The sequence below is a fragment of the Oncorhynchus kisutch genome, linkage group LG2, assembly GCF_002021735.2.
Source record: "Oncorhynchus kisutch isolate 150728-3 linkage group LG2, Okis_V2, whole genome shotgun sequence".
NCBI lineage: Eukaryota > Metazoa > Chordata > Actinopteri > Salmoniformes > Salmonidae > Oncorhynchus > Oncorhynchus kisutch.
The window spans coordinates 30,192,616-30,206,667 of NC_034175.2; the positions used below are offsets into that span (position 1 = coordinate 30,192,616).

Consider the following 14,052-nt stretch of genomic DNA (forward strand, 5'->3'; position numbering starts at 1 on the left):
TTGATGCCCTCAATCTCAAACAAATTATCAATGAACCTACCAGGTACAACCCCAAAGCCGTAAACACAGGCACCCTCATATATATCATCTACCTACCTCGCCTTTCAAATACACCTCTGCTGTATTGCTTTTTTCAATCAAGATCTCAGCTATCACTGCCTCATTGCCTGCATCCGTAATGGGTCTGCGATCAAACGACCACCCCTCATCACTGTCAAACGCTCCCTAAAACACTTCTGCGAGCAGGCCTTTCTAATCGACCTGGCCAGGGTATCCTGGAATGACATTGACCTCATCCCGTCAGTAGAGGATGGCTGGTTATTCTTTAAAAGTGCCTTCCTCACCATCTTAAATAAGAATGCTCCATTCAAAAAAATGCAGAACCAGGAATAGATATAGTCCTTGGTTCACTCCAGATCTGTCTAATGCAGAACGCAACATCCTATGTCTTTCAAACAGAAATTTGTTTCTGTGAAACTGTAAAGTCCATGGAGAATAAGAGCACCTCATCCCAGCTGCCCACTGCTCTGAGGCTAGGAAACACTGTTACCACCGATAAATCCACTATAATTGAGAATTTCAAGAAGCATTTCTCTATGGCTGGCCATGCTTTCCACCTGGCTACCCCTACCCCAGTCAACTGCACCCTCTGCAGCAACCCGCCCAAGCCTCCACCATTTCTCCTTCACATAAATGTAGATAGCTGATGTTCTGAAAGAGCTGCAAAATCTGGGCCCCTACAAATCAGCCGGGCTAGACAATCTGGACCCTCTCTTTCTAAAATATTCTACCGAAATTTTTGCAACCCCTATTACTAGCCTATTCAACCTCTCTTTCGTATCGTCTCTGATTCCCAAAGATTGGAAAGCTGCCGTGGTCATCCCCCTCTTCAAAGGGGGTGACACTCTACACCCAAACTGCTACAGACCTATATCTATCTTACCCTGTCTTTCAAAGGTCTTTGAATTCCAAGTTAACAATCAGATTACAGTCCATTTCGAATCCCACCGTACCTTCTATGCTATATAGTCTGGTTTTAGAGCTGGTCACGGGTGCACCTCAGCCACCCTCAAGGTCCTAAACGATATCATAACCGCCATGAATAAGAGACGTGCAGCCGTATTCATCGACCTGGCCAAGGCTTTCGACTCTGTCAATCACCACATTCTTATTGGCAGACTCGACAGCATTGTTTTCTCAAATGATTCCCTCGCCTGGTTTACTTATCTGATAGAATTCAGTGTGTCAAATTGGAGGGCCTGTTGTCCAGACCTCTGGCAGTCTCTATGGGGGTGCCACAGGGTTCAATTCTAGGGCCGACTCTTTTCTCTGTATACGTCAATGATGTCGCTCTTGCTGCTGGTGATTCTCTGATCCACCTCTACACAGATGACACCATACTGTATACTTCTGGCCCCTCTTTGGACACTGTGTTAACTAACCTCCAGACGAGCCTCAATGCCATACAACCCTCCTTCTGTGGCCTCCAACTGCTCTTAAATGCAAGTAAAACGAAATGCTTGCTATTTAATCGATCACTGCCCGTACCTGCCTGCCCATCCAGCATCACTACTCTGGACAGCTCTGACTTAGAATACGTGGACAACTAAAAATAACTAGGTGTCTGGTTAGACTGTAAACTCTCCTTCCAGACTCACATTAAGCATCTCCAATCCAAAATTAAATCTAGAATTGACTTCCTATATCGCAACAAAGCATCCATTACTCATGCTGCCAAACATACCCTCGTAAAACTGACCCTCATACCGATCCTTGACTTCGGCGATGTCATCTATAAAATAGACTCCACACTCTACTCAACAAATTGGATGTAGTCTATCACAGTGCCATCAGTTTTGCTACCAAAGCCCCATATACTACCCACCACTGCGACCTGTATGCTCTCGTTGGTTGGCCCTGGCTTCATACTCGTCGCCAAACCCACTGGCTACAGGTTATCTACAAGTCTTTGCTAGGTAAAGCCCCACCTTATCTCAGCTCACTGGTCACCATAGCAGCACCCACTCGTAGCACGTGCTCCAGCAGGTTTAACTCACTGGACACCCCCAAAGCCAATTCCTCCTTTGGTCGCCTTTCCTTCCAGTTCTCTGCTGCCAATGACTGGAACAAACTGCAAAAATCACTGAAGCTGGAGACTCATATCTCCCTCACTAGCTTTAAGCACCAGCTGTCAGGGCAGGTCACAGATCACTGCACCTGTACATATCCCATCTGTAAACAGCCCATCTATCTACCTAATTTTTCTACTGTATAATTGACTGTATGTTTAGTTTATTCTATGTGTAACTCTGTGTTGTTGTATGTATCAAATTGTTATGCTTTATCTTGGCCAGGTCGCAGTTGTAAATGAGAACTTGTTCTCAACTAGCCTACCTGGTTAAATAAAGGTGAAATATATATATTTTTTAAATGATGGGGTTGTCTGCCTATGAACTCTCGGACCGAGTGAGTCAAATATTTCCTGATCAGGTAAACTTTGTGGAGTTCAGTGGGGTTAATGAGAAGCGATATAGTGTCATTAATATATTATTGAACACTTCTATGTTTGGGATCAAATGTATTGATAAGATGGGACAATTCATTGAGCTGCACCAGAGTGTCTAGGGAGTCAAGTTCTTTGTCCCTGACAGGTGTTACTTGGGGAAGGTTCAGAATGCTCGGAAAGAGCGGATTTGTGTGGTGGGCAGCGTATGAATGGGTTTCCCAAAAGTGCCCAATGGGCCAGCAAATATTCTAAATTGGTTCTGGGTATGGCTGGCATTGAAATATGGTAAATGTGATCCTCCACCCCCTGTTGGGCAGGAATGAGTTTACTTGTTGTTAGCCTAGCATCTGTAAGCTTAGCCACCTTTTTCACCAGCTGGAAATATGCATTATTTGTATCAGACTGCACAGTAAGTGATAAAACCTCCAATTTAAGGTTTCTATCCTTGTCTGTTTGGACACTTGGCTTGGAAATTTAGCTGCCTATTTCAGCAGTCTGGATGTGAAGGTAGGCATTGATCTTACAACACTTCACAATCAAAGAGTCTGGTCAAGTCAAATCCTGTGCATAATTTTGTGAATCAACCATTTTAGGATTTGCATTGCACAGTTTGGTCACAGTAGTTAGCTCGGCCCTTTGGCTGTCGGTCATTACTGCGCGAATGAGCATTTCATTTTGGCTGTCACTTTCGTGAGGGACTACGACCATGTTTTTTGTTTTAACCAGGAAAGAGGACATGGTCATGTTCCTGATTGTAAGGTGGGAAGGAGTTCTATTACTGGAATGTTGAGTTCAATGTCATGGAAGGAACTGCCAGTCAGGTAGCCCAGGGCAGTTTGCAAGGATATGCGGATGTTTGACTCTTGGAGGTCTTGTAAGGGACCTAAGTCATATAACATGTTGGTTGAAAGAAGGCTTGGGAACCGTTGAGTGATTGACCTATTTTTAGGTTCTGTCTGAGTGGGACTCCCAGCGTTTTCGTAGGAATGACGGATTCACATTCATTCACAACTTGACAAGCATGAGGAATTGTTTGACCGGAGCGCATGTGCTGAAGATTAAAAGAGCAATCATTCAGGTCCACAGCTGCTTGGGACCACAGAATGTTATTGACTGTGTCTAGCTGTGCCCATAATCTCACTAGTATGTCTGCACCGATGTAGACAGTGGGTCAGGTTTGGCACAACAAGCATGTAGTATTTCAAGTCCTTGTTGTTAAGTTTGAGTTTTAGAGCACACACTTATTTTGCTGTGGAAACACCTTGAGGGGTGGTAGCAAGAAAAAATCTGTGTTTTTGTGCAAAAGGAATTGATGAGTCCTCACAAAGAATCATACAATGATTTACTGATGGCTGATTTCTCAAACCACAGAGAAATTATAACGTTGTCAACTGCTTTACCCTCTACCTGTAGGCCATTTACAACACATGGGCAGTAAAACAGATTTAGGTTGTTTTAAAGCACAAAGGATTGTTCTTTCACCAAGGAGTTTGGTGGGAGGCCAGTTCTGGGCTGGTGTAGAGTAGGCAACTGATCGTTGTGTTTTTGAGTGTTGCAAGTGGATGCCTCCAGTTTCCTATAGCCTAGCCAGTTTCCCTGCATCGTTGGGTTTTAGCTGGTAAGCAGTGTCATCTGTTTGAACACATCACAGCGTACCCCTGGAGGTGATGTGATGTCATGATGTCATCTTTTCCTTTTACTGCTTCATGGGAGGTACTCAACTGAGCCAGTGGTTGGCTATTTGCTGCTTTTAGCTTTTCAATGAAAACCTCATGCTGCTTTACAGCTTCTGCTGCTTCAGATAATAGGAGATTGTCTGCTTTCAATGGTTCTATCTGTTCAATTTACCTAGTGGCCTAGTAAATCATTGCTGTTTGAACTGTCTGATTGCTCTGTACTTGTGACTGTCATTGTGGACTTAGATTAGTTTCAGGCCTATTTGCGTAACAGTCATGCTAATTTGTGGGCGTGTTGTATTGTAGGAAGTGTTTTCTTCACCTCTGCAAGGCAATCAGTCCTGGGAGGTGTGCCTTTCAGCAGGAGTTTGTTGTCACCAAAATGAAGACTGTCGCCGAAACAAAGACTTTCTGACGAGTGCACAATCTATGTGGAATTCCTAGTCTCCGGGAGTGCTTGGAACTGCCGATCTGCGGTCAAATACGCTGAGTTAATTTCAGCCTAAATTGCCCTTCGATCCCCATACACTTTTGGCACTGACAGAGACATGTATTTCCCCAGAAAACACTGCCACTCCAGCTGCTCTCTTGTCACCTGACTACGTGTTCTCTCATAATCCAAGAGCATCTGGCCATTGCAGTAGTGGCATAGGGCTACTAATTTCTCCTAAATGGAGATTTTCTCTTCTCCCCCTTTCTCACCTGTCTATCTCCTAATTTGGTTATATGTCACCGCAATCTTCACTCTCTCTCTCCCGCTACTCTCTCCTCTTCTATTATATCTTCTCTTCCTTCAGTTAAATCCTTCTCCCTCCTGTCTCCTGACTCTGCCTCTTTGACCTTACTCTGCATCCTTTGACTTTCACTGTCCCCTTTTCCCCCGGCCGGACCAACCTTCCCCTACCGCACCTTGGCTGAGTGACTCACTGCATGCTAAGAGAAAAGGGCTGCAGGCAGCTCAGCGGAAATGGTGGAAAACTAAACTTCCAGAGGGCTTATCTTCCTTCCCTCCTCTCTACCTTCTCTTTGTCTATATCTGCTGCGAAAGCTGCTTTCTATCACTCTACATTTCAAGCTTCTGCCTCCAACCCTGTGAAACTATTTTCCACTTTCTTCCTCCTTAACCCTCCAACTCCTCCCCCTCCTTCCTCTCTCTCTGCGGATGACTTTTCAACCACTTTGAAAAAAGATTGACGACATCCCTCTCGTCTTAATTCAGCCTAGACCACTGGTCCCACTCGCACACAACTACCCTACGCCTTAACCTCTTTCTACCCTCTCTCTCAAGATTAAACCCTGTACTAGTGATGTCTGGCCACCCGACAACCTGCCCACACAACTCCATCCCCTCCTCCCTTCTCCAGAGCATCTCTGGAGCATCCCATTCCTCACTTCCCTCGTAAACTCATCCCTGACCACTGGCTGCGTCCTTTCTGAGTTCAAGATGGCCAGTCATTACCCTCCTCAAGAAACCAACATTCAACATCTCTGATGTAAAAACTATAGAACAGTATCTCTTCTTTCTATTCTTTGCAAAACACTTGAATGTGTTGTAACTGATCAACTCTCTCATTATCTCTCTCAGAATGATCTCCTTGACCCTAACCAGCCAGGTGTCAAGGTGGCTCTTTCAGATGACACTGTTCTCCTCCACGTCACTGAGGCTCTCCGCTCTGCCAAAGCTGACTCCTTCTACTCTGTTCTCATTCTCCTAGATCTATCCGCTACCTTCAATAGTGTGAAACATTAGATACTCCTCTCCACCCTATCAGGATTGGGCATCTCAGACTCTGTTGCACACTCCTGGATTGCATCCTAACTGGCAGGTTGCTCCTACCAGTTGGGTTGAGAGGATATGTGTCTGTACAACGTGTTCTCACTACTGGAGTCACCCAGGGCTTGATTCTAGGCCCTCTCCTCTTTTGTCTTTACACCAAGTCACTCAGCTCTGTCATATACTCACATGGTCTCTCCTATCATTGCTACGCAGATGACACTCAACTACTCTTCTCCTTCCCCTTCTGACATCCAGGTGGCAACATGCACCTCTGCATGCCTGTCAGACATCTCCGTTTGGATGGTGGCCCACCACCTCAAGCTCAGACTCAACAAAACTGAGCTTGTCTTCCTCCCAGGACAGGCCTGCCCCTTCCAAGACCTCCTCATCATGGTTGACAACTCCACAGTGTCCCCCTCCAAGAGCAAAGAACCTTGGAGTGATCCTGACAACCCTATCGTTCTCTGCAGATATCAAAGCAGTGACTCGCTCTTGCAAGTTCATGGTCTACAACACCCGTAGAGTACGACTTTTCCTCACACAGGAAGCGGCGCAGGTCCTAATTCAGGCACTTGTTATCTTCCATCTAGACCACTGCATCTCTCTGTTGGCTGGGCTCCCCACTAGTGCCATCCAACTCCTGCAACTTATCCAGAATGCTGCAGCCCGCCAGGTGTTCTCCCATGTCATCCCACTCCTCCGCACACTCCACTGGCTTCTAGCCGAAGCTTGCATCATCTTCAAGACCTTCGTGCTTGTCTGTGGCACACCAAGGGGAACTCCTTACCTTCAGGCTATGCTCAAACCCTAAATCCCAACCCGAACACTCCATTCCACCACCGCTGGTGTCTTGGCCCTCCCACCCCTATGAGAAGACACCTCAGCCCAGTCAAAGCTCTTCCTGTCCTGGCACACCAATGGTGGAACAAACTTCCCTCCAAAGTCAGGACAGCAGAGTCCCTGCCCATCTTTCAAAAACATCTGAAACCCTATCTCTGTGAAGTATCTTAAATAACTCTCATAACTTAATGTGTAGCCACTATGAACTGTACCAGTACAGGTTAATACTGTATGTTAAACAGAAATCAATCGTTTGGAAAGATGTAGGGATGATGCATTTTTCGGGTAAAACATTAGATTATGTCAGAAGGAAAATGTAAAGTGCCTACGCTCTGGTAGAACTAGGAAGTTGGTAGGTGAGACAGGAGAGATTTGGGGTCTTTAATCTAGCTGTCAGTTAGCCTACTAACTGAATAGAGAACCAAAAGGTTGACATTTGTATTTTCGTAGCAGGGTTTTTATTTATTTAACTAGGCAAGCCAGTTAAGAACAAATTTGTATTTACAATAACGGCCTACACCGGCCAACACTGGGCCAATTGTGCACCACCCAATCACAGCCGGTTGTGATATATGCAGTGCCTTAGACTGCTGCGCCACTATGCTGTAAGCAATAACCAGTCGGCTTATGACATTTGTATTTTGTATTTATTAAGGATCTCCATTAGCTGCTGCCATAGCAGCGACTACTCTTCCTGGGGTCCATAAACAACCTCAGTTTTAATAACTTATGTGGTTTAGCGAGTCAAGCTCGCGTTTCACACGGTGAGGAGAGAATGTATATGCTTGCAGCTGCTCCGTTGAGGGGGAGAGAGAGTGAAAATAAATTTCACAAAGAGGATTCAAGAAGGATGATATTATTTCAATCAGCTCTCAGAAAAGGTCTATCATAATTATAATGAATGTACTTAGCAGAATGCAATTGCATTGACACGTTATCCCAATAGTAGTACAATTGGCTGCTAAGTTTAGGCAATATTAAAGCTTTGTCACCACAATCCTTAGGACTACCACTGTGATGTTATGTCTGTAGATGAACTCTGTATTAAGTGATTATGACCCGAGATTTCTACCAGACCATTCACACAATTTGTTGGTAGAAATGCACTGTTTGACTATTATGACACGGCCATCTCTAACGGACCATGCATTCACACAATTGGGCCTTAGTCTGGGTGGCAACTCAGTTGCAGCCGATAACTAGTTGAAATCAAAGCAAGAAGATTCATGAACATGTACAATTTTCAAAATGTCTAAAGCTCTGTACCAAGGACAGGCTTCAGAATTCTTAAAACTCTGTACCAGGGACAGGCTTCACAATTTCAAAAGCTCTGTTCCAGGGACAGGCTAAAGCACATTGATAATTAAATATAACACACGTTTCTTACGAGAACATTACTTACTCAATGAAATCAATAATGGCCACTCTATTTAGCGAAGGAGGTAGGCTAATTTAATTCATCACCATTAATTAAAACGTTACCTTCAAGTATGCCTTGACCATGTTCACCAACACATAGGATTACACTGTACTGTACTGCACTGTTCTGCCTGTGGCTATGGAACCCTGACCTGTTCCAGACCTGCTGTTTTCAACTCTCTAGAGACAGCAGGAGCTGTAGAGATACTCTGAATGATCAGCTATGAAAAGCCAACTAACATTTACTCCTGAGGTGCACCCTCGACAACCACTGGGATTATTATTGTTTGACCCTGCTGGTCATCTATGAACATTTGAACATCTTGGCTATGTTCTGTTATAATCTCCACCCGGCAAAGCCAGAAGAGGACTGGCCACCTCATAGCCTGGTTCCTCTCTAGGTTTCTTCCTAGGTTTTTGCCTTTCTATGGAGTTTTTCCTAGCCACTGTGCTTCTACACCTGCATTGCTTGCTGTTTGGGGTTTTAGGCTGGGTTTCTGTACAGCACTTTGTAACATCAGCTGATGTATAAATCAATTGGATGGATTGATTGATTATAGCAATGAGAACGTAATGCACAAAGGGTCCTTGCTTTTGGGTCATTGATAGCTCGATCCAATTGGGATGAAATCAGGTTCTTCATTCACTGAGACCGGAGTGTGATCAGAGAACCGTGTGCATTCCAATGATATAATTCCCACTATATCAAGTAGAAATTATAGAGGTCAGTCAGCAATAGTGATATTTCAAGCTCTGCTTTTATAGGATATTTTCAAAAGAACAATGAGGGCTTGACCAGGTAAGGATGACCTGTTTGGATTGGTCTAAATGTTCATTGTGCATAGGAGTAACCCCCAGTTGTTATTAGAAGTCTCTTTTGCATATGAAATTATAGATTGTAATGCATTATTGATGGTTAATTCCTGATGGTTAAAACCAGCAAAGTGTTTTATTTAACTAGGCAAGTGAGTTAAGAACTAATTATTATTTGACAGTCTACCCTGGCCAAACCCTAACGCCACTGGGCCAATAGTGCACTGCCCTATGGAAATCCCAATCACAGCCTGTGATACAGCCTGGTATTGAACCAGAGTCTGTAGTGACACAACTAGTACTGAGATGCAGTGCCTTAGACCACTGTGCCACTCGGGAGCCCAGTTGTCCTCATTTAGAACATAATATTTCACACACAATGGTATCAAACACAATATGCTTCCATGAAAATAGAACAGGGTTGTTGACACCTTGATACACAGCACTTAAATATTTCAGCAACACACATTAATAGTAACATCTGTACATGTTTTCTTTCTCACATTAGATCCTCATGATTATTTTCTTAAAAGCGAGATAATTCTGAAAGTCCTTGGGATTCCCAAAAGTTCACCAAATTTCAATAGTTCTTCCACACAGTTTGGTTATCGGCGGGAACCATTTGAGTATCAGTTGTAATGTCCCTCCTTTCTAATGGCATGCAAGAGTGTTGTCTTTTAATTCAAGGCGTGGCGGGGGGAAGAGGTAAGAGGGTGATTGGGTTGTAACATATTGTAAAAATTGCAATTCATTACATATCATGCAAATTGTAATTCACAACAGCATACGAAATGAAGGATGAACATCCACAAATGAATATCTACCATACGACAGGTTTACATTTATTTTGTTACGTCTCCCCCTGAGTCCAGGTTGAAACACAATTCACCTAATGTATTTTGTTCTTCAATGCCAATTGTGTTTAAGTGGTCAAATGGCCTTGCTCCTTTTGCAGTAATAGCGGTTAAGAATTGTTAGGCTGTAATGTTTTCTGTGCTTCGGTGAAATAAAATATATTGGTATTTCTAGGTAATTGAGTTTAAAGGTGAGTTTATTATAAATCTCACAATACTGCAATTTAACTAACACATTCATCCTCAGTTCATCCTCCCCCAGTTAAATTATTAATAACAAGAATTGCAGAATATCACAGCTAAGGGATACCTTACATTAAATATTACATCAAGAGTACCATTTTTATTTCATAATCATTCAATTAAATTCATAATTTTTTTAATATAATTTTTTATTTAAACTCATAAAATATACAAATTGATAAAATATTGACCCCATTTTTTAAAATATTTTTTTATTAAAACAATGAATTCTTAACATGAGGCAGAAAGTGACTTGTGAAAATAATCACTTTTGTGCCATCAATATTGTAGATTATTCATCTACAGCCTTTCACTGTAGGATCTGTAATGTACACAATGTTCCAGACAGACCAGTATTTTGTATGTTGAGGTACATATAGTCATATAGTCAGTCATATACAGTATTTGTGACCAACAAATGCATATCTGTATTCCCAGTCATGTGAAATCCATAGTTTAGGGCATAATGGATTTATTTCAATTTACTGATTTCCTTATATGAACTGTAACTCAGTAAAATATTTTTACATTGTTGCATATTGCGTTTTTGTTCAGTGTAGTTACAACATGGGGAGAGAGGAACAACATATCACTCAGGAGTGAGTGAGAGATGAAATATCATTAGGATAAATGTCACGGTTTTCTCTAGGTGAAGTAGAGGCGGACCAAAATGCGGCGTGGCTATTGCGATCCATGTTTAATGAAACAAAGTAAACACGAATCAAATACAAAAACAATAAACGTAACACGAAAACCGAAACAGCCTAATACTGGTGCAAAGTAACACAGAGACAGGAACAAGGACAATCACCCACAAAACCCAACACCAAACAGGCTACCTAAATATGGTTCTTCTGACCCACTGGAATTCAGATAGTGAAATAATCTGTCTGTAAACATTTGTTGGAAAAATTACTTGTGTCATGCACACAGTAGAAATCCTAACTGACTTGCCAAAACTATAGTTTTTTAACAATACATGTGTGATGTGGTTGAAAAAGAGTTTTAATGACTCCAACCTAGGTGTATATAAACGTCTGACTTCAACTGTAGATACTGAGACTAGTCAGTCAGTCACACATCCTGGGTGTAACGGCTTTCTTCTTGGGAAGGAGAGGCGGACCAAAATGCAGCGTCGTTATAGTTCATGTTTTTTAATAAGAAAACTCAACATGAACATAATACAAAACAATAAACGTGGCAAAACCAAAACAGTCCTAACTGGTGCAGAAAACACTAAGACAGGAAACAACCACCCACAAAACAGGCTACCTAAATATGGTTCCCAATCAGAGACAATGACGAACACCTGCCTCTGATTGAGAACCATATCAGGCCAAACATAGAACTAGACAAACTAGACATGTAACATAGAATGCCCACCCAGCTCACACCCTGACCAACCAAAACATAGAAACATACAAAGCAAACTATGGTCAGGTTGTGACAATAAATGTAATAAGGAACAGCACTTTCTGTCCCTCATTAGTGCAATAGCCACATTCTATAACTTTTTTGCAATTAGTAATATCAGCACAGTGTTGGGCTTTAGACACCCTGCCTCTGCCATCTGTACAATAATTGCCTGTTCCAGCTGACTGGGCCTGTGTATCTCCCACCAATAATGCAAAACACAATTACGCTTGAAGTGGACAACGAGTTTCCCCAGAAAAAGGAAACTCACTCCATTTCCTGGTAGAGGGCAAATTGAAGGAGGCCGGTGGAGAGGAAGAAGGCTTCTGGATTTAGCATGACGGATGGAGGTTTGTGTGGTCCCATAACTGTATTTCAAGCTTTGTTTGTTGAACGGTTGCAATGGATGCCATTGTGCATTTAGTAAATACATACAGATCTAAGTATATGAAAAACTGAGGGAGTTAAAAACCATAATTATGTGAAAATACAGGGCTCAATTCAATCTGTATTGCCACAGGTCAGGAGTATAGTGCGCTTGAAATGTGAAGGTAATTTCCAATTGAGCTGACATACCGTTAATGCAGTCTCCGCTAAAGCAGGAAAATTGCCTTTAAATGTCAATCGACTACAACTCGGAACTTCAGCGCTACGTATTGAATCGAGCCCATAATGTGTTGGAATCAATAATCAGTTTGATCCTTACAAGCTGAGCATTTTCACTGTGAGATATCACTAAGCTTTGGATTGTTGGGTCTGTTGAGCTATTGTATCTGTAGCCTGCACTGATTCTGTCAAATATGATCCCTCCGACTCTCTCTTGCATATAGCATCTTAACTGTACCAGGCTCATCAATATTTAACCATTACCCTTGGTCAGGGGCAGGTCTTCAATGGACGTATGTCATATAATTGATAGGTGATTTATATTTGCATTTGTTTAACTTCTTCGGGATAGAGTCCTTCTTTCTCAATTTCCGCCCAAACTGACATGCACAAAGTAAAACTGCATGTTTCTCAGGCCCTGAAGCCAGGATATGCATACAATAATTGGTACCATTGAAAGGAAGACACTTTTCAGTTTGTAGAAATGTTAAAATAATGTAGGAGCCTATAACACAATATATATGGTAGGAGAAAATCAAAAGAATTACCAACTAGAATTGTTCTTTTTGAGAGCCCATACTCTTACAAAAGTATTGGGGCATTCTGAAATCTAGCTCTCAGGATGCAATTCCTAAGGCTTCCACTGGGTGTCAGCACCCACACTGTTCAAGGTTTCAGGCTTGTTTCTTCCAAAACGAGTAAGAAATGTGAGTTTTAGTACTGGGACACACTATTGGAAATTCGTGTTTGTGCGCACGAGGAAGACAAGACGCACCTGCTAATATTGATTTCCTATTGAACATACTTATTTCCGTATGAAATATCATAGTTTGATTACATTTTAGGGTATCTGAGGAGTCAATAGAAACATATTTTGACTTGTTGAAACAAATTTTAGGGTAGATTTTTGGATTCCTTTCTCTGCAGGTCGAACGAGTGGATTACTCAAATCGATGGTGCCAACTAAACAGACTTTTTGGGATAAAATAAGGACCCTTTGCATGACAAATCAGAGGAAGATTTTCAAAAAGTAGGTGAATATTTAATCGCTATTTGTGAATTTATGAAACCTGTGCAGGTGGAAAAATATTTTGATGTGGGGCGCTGTCATCAAACAATAGCATGGCATGCTTTCGCTGTAATGGCTACTGTACATCAGTTAGATTAACAAGAATTTAAGCTTTCTACCGATATAAGACACTTGTACATGTTTAATATCCATCATTTTTATGGTTATTTATTTGAATTGTGCGCCCTCCAGTTTCACCGGAAGTTGTCCTGCTATTACCATCCATATCATTGGCACATTCGTCCTTTGCCATGGATTCACATAATGCATTTTAGGATCCGACCAATCTGAGACCGCATTATAGCGTCAGATCTAGCCGACTAGCTAGCTAAAAGTCAGAGCTCTGGATAAAATGGCAGAATTTCCTTAAAATGTACAACTTTCTTCAATCATCGGTAAATTACATTAAAAAGCAATATTCCCTGTACGTGTTTGACTTGGGGAATCAGGTAGCGATTGCATTTCTGACTAAGATTTTACTCACACGAGGGGGGCCCCTGGTTATTTCTCGCATGGGGTTGAAAGCTAAGGTCCGCCCCTGCCCTTCGTCCATCCACTGAGTAAGAGATTAAAGGAAGAAGGTTGATAAAACAAAAATAGTAATGTTATTTACTTATTGAAACTATAAGAATTGCTTTTTGCCTGACTGTAAATGCAAAAATTTCAGCAGGCCGTTTCATAATGCCCGTGAGAGCAGGGTAAAACATTGAAAAATAGCTCTGCCAGAGTGTTGGTGGGCCTCCATCATAGAGGAAAACAGATATGGGATATTAGAGGAGAACTCAATAGAGAGAGAATCCAAGAGCCCCTGTGTAATTAAAATGGTCCTGCTGTGT

General features: G+C 42.2%; 1 pseudogene; it reads left to right on the forward strand.

Annotated features, from left to right (window-relative positions):
• LOC116356366 (uncharacterized) overlaps positions 1 to 6,970 on the forward strand; it is a 103,004-nt pseudogene extending 96,034 nt beyond the window's left edge.
• Positions 6,971 to 14,052: the final 7,082 nt, after the last annotated feature.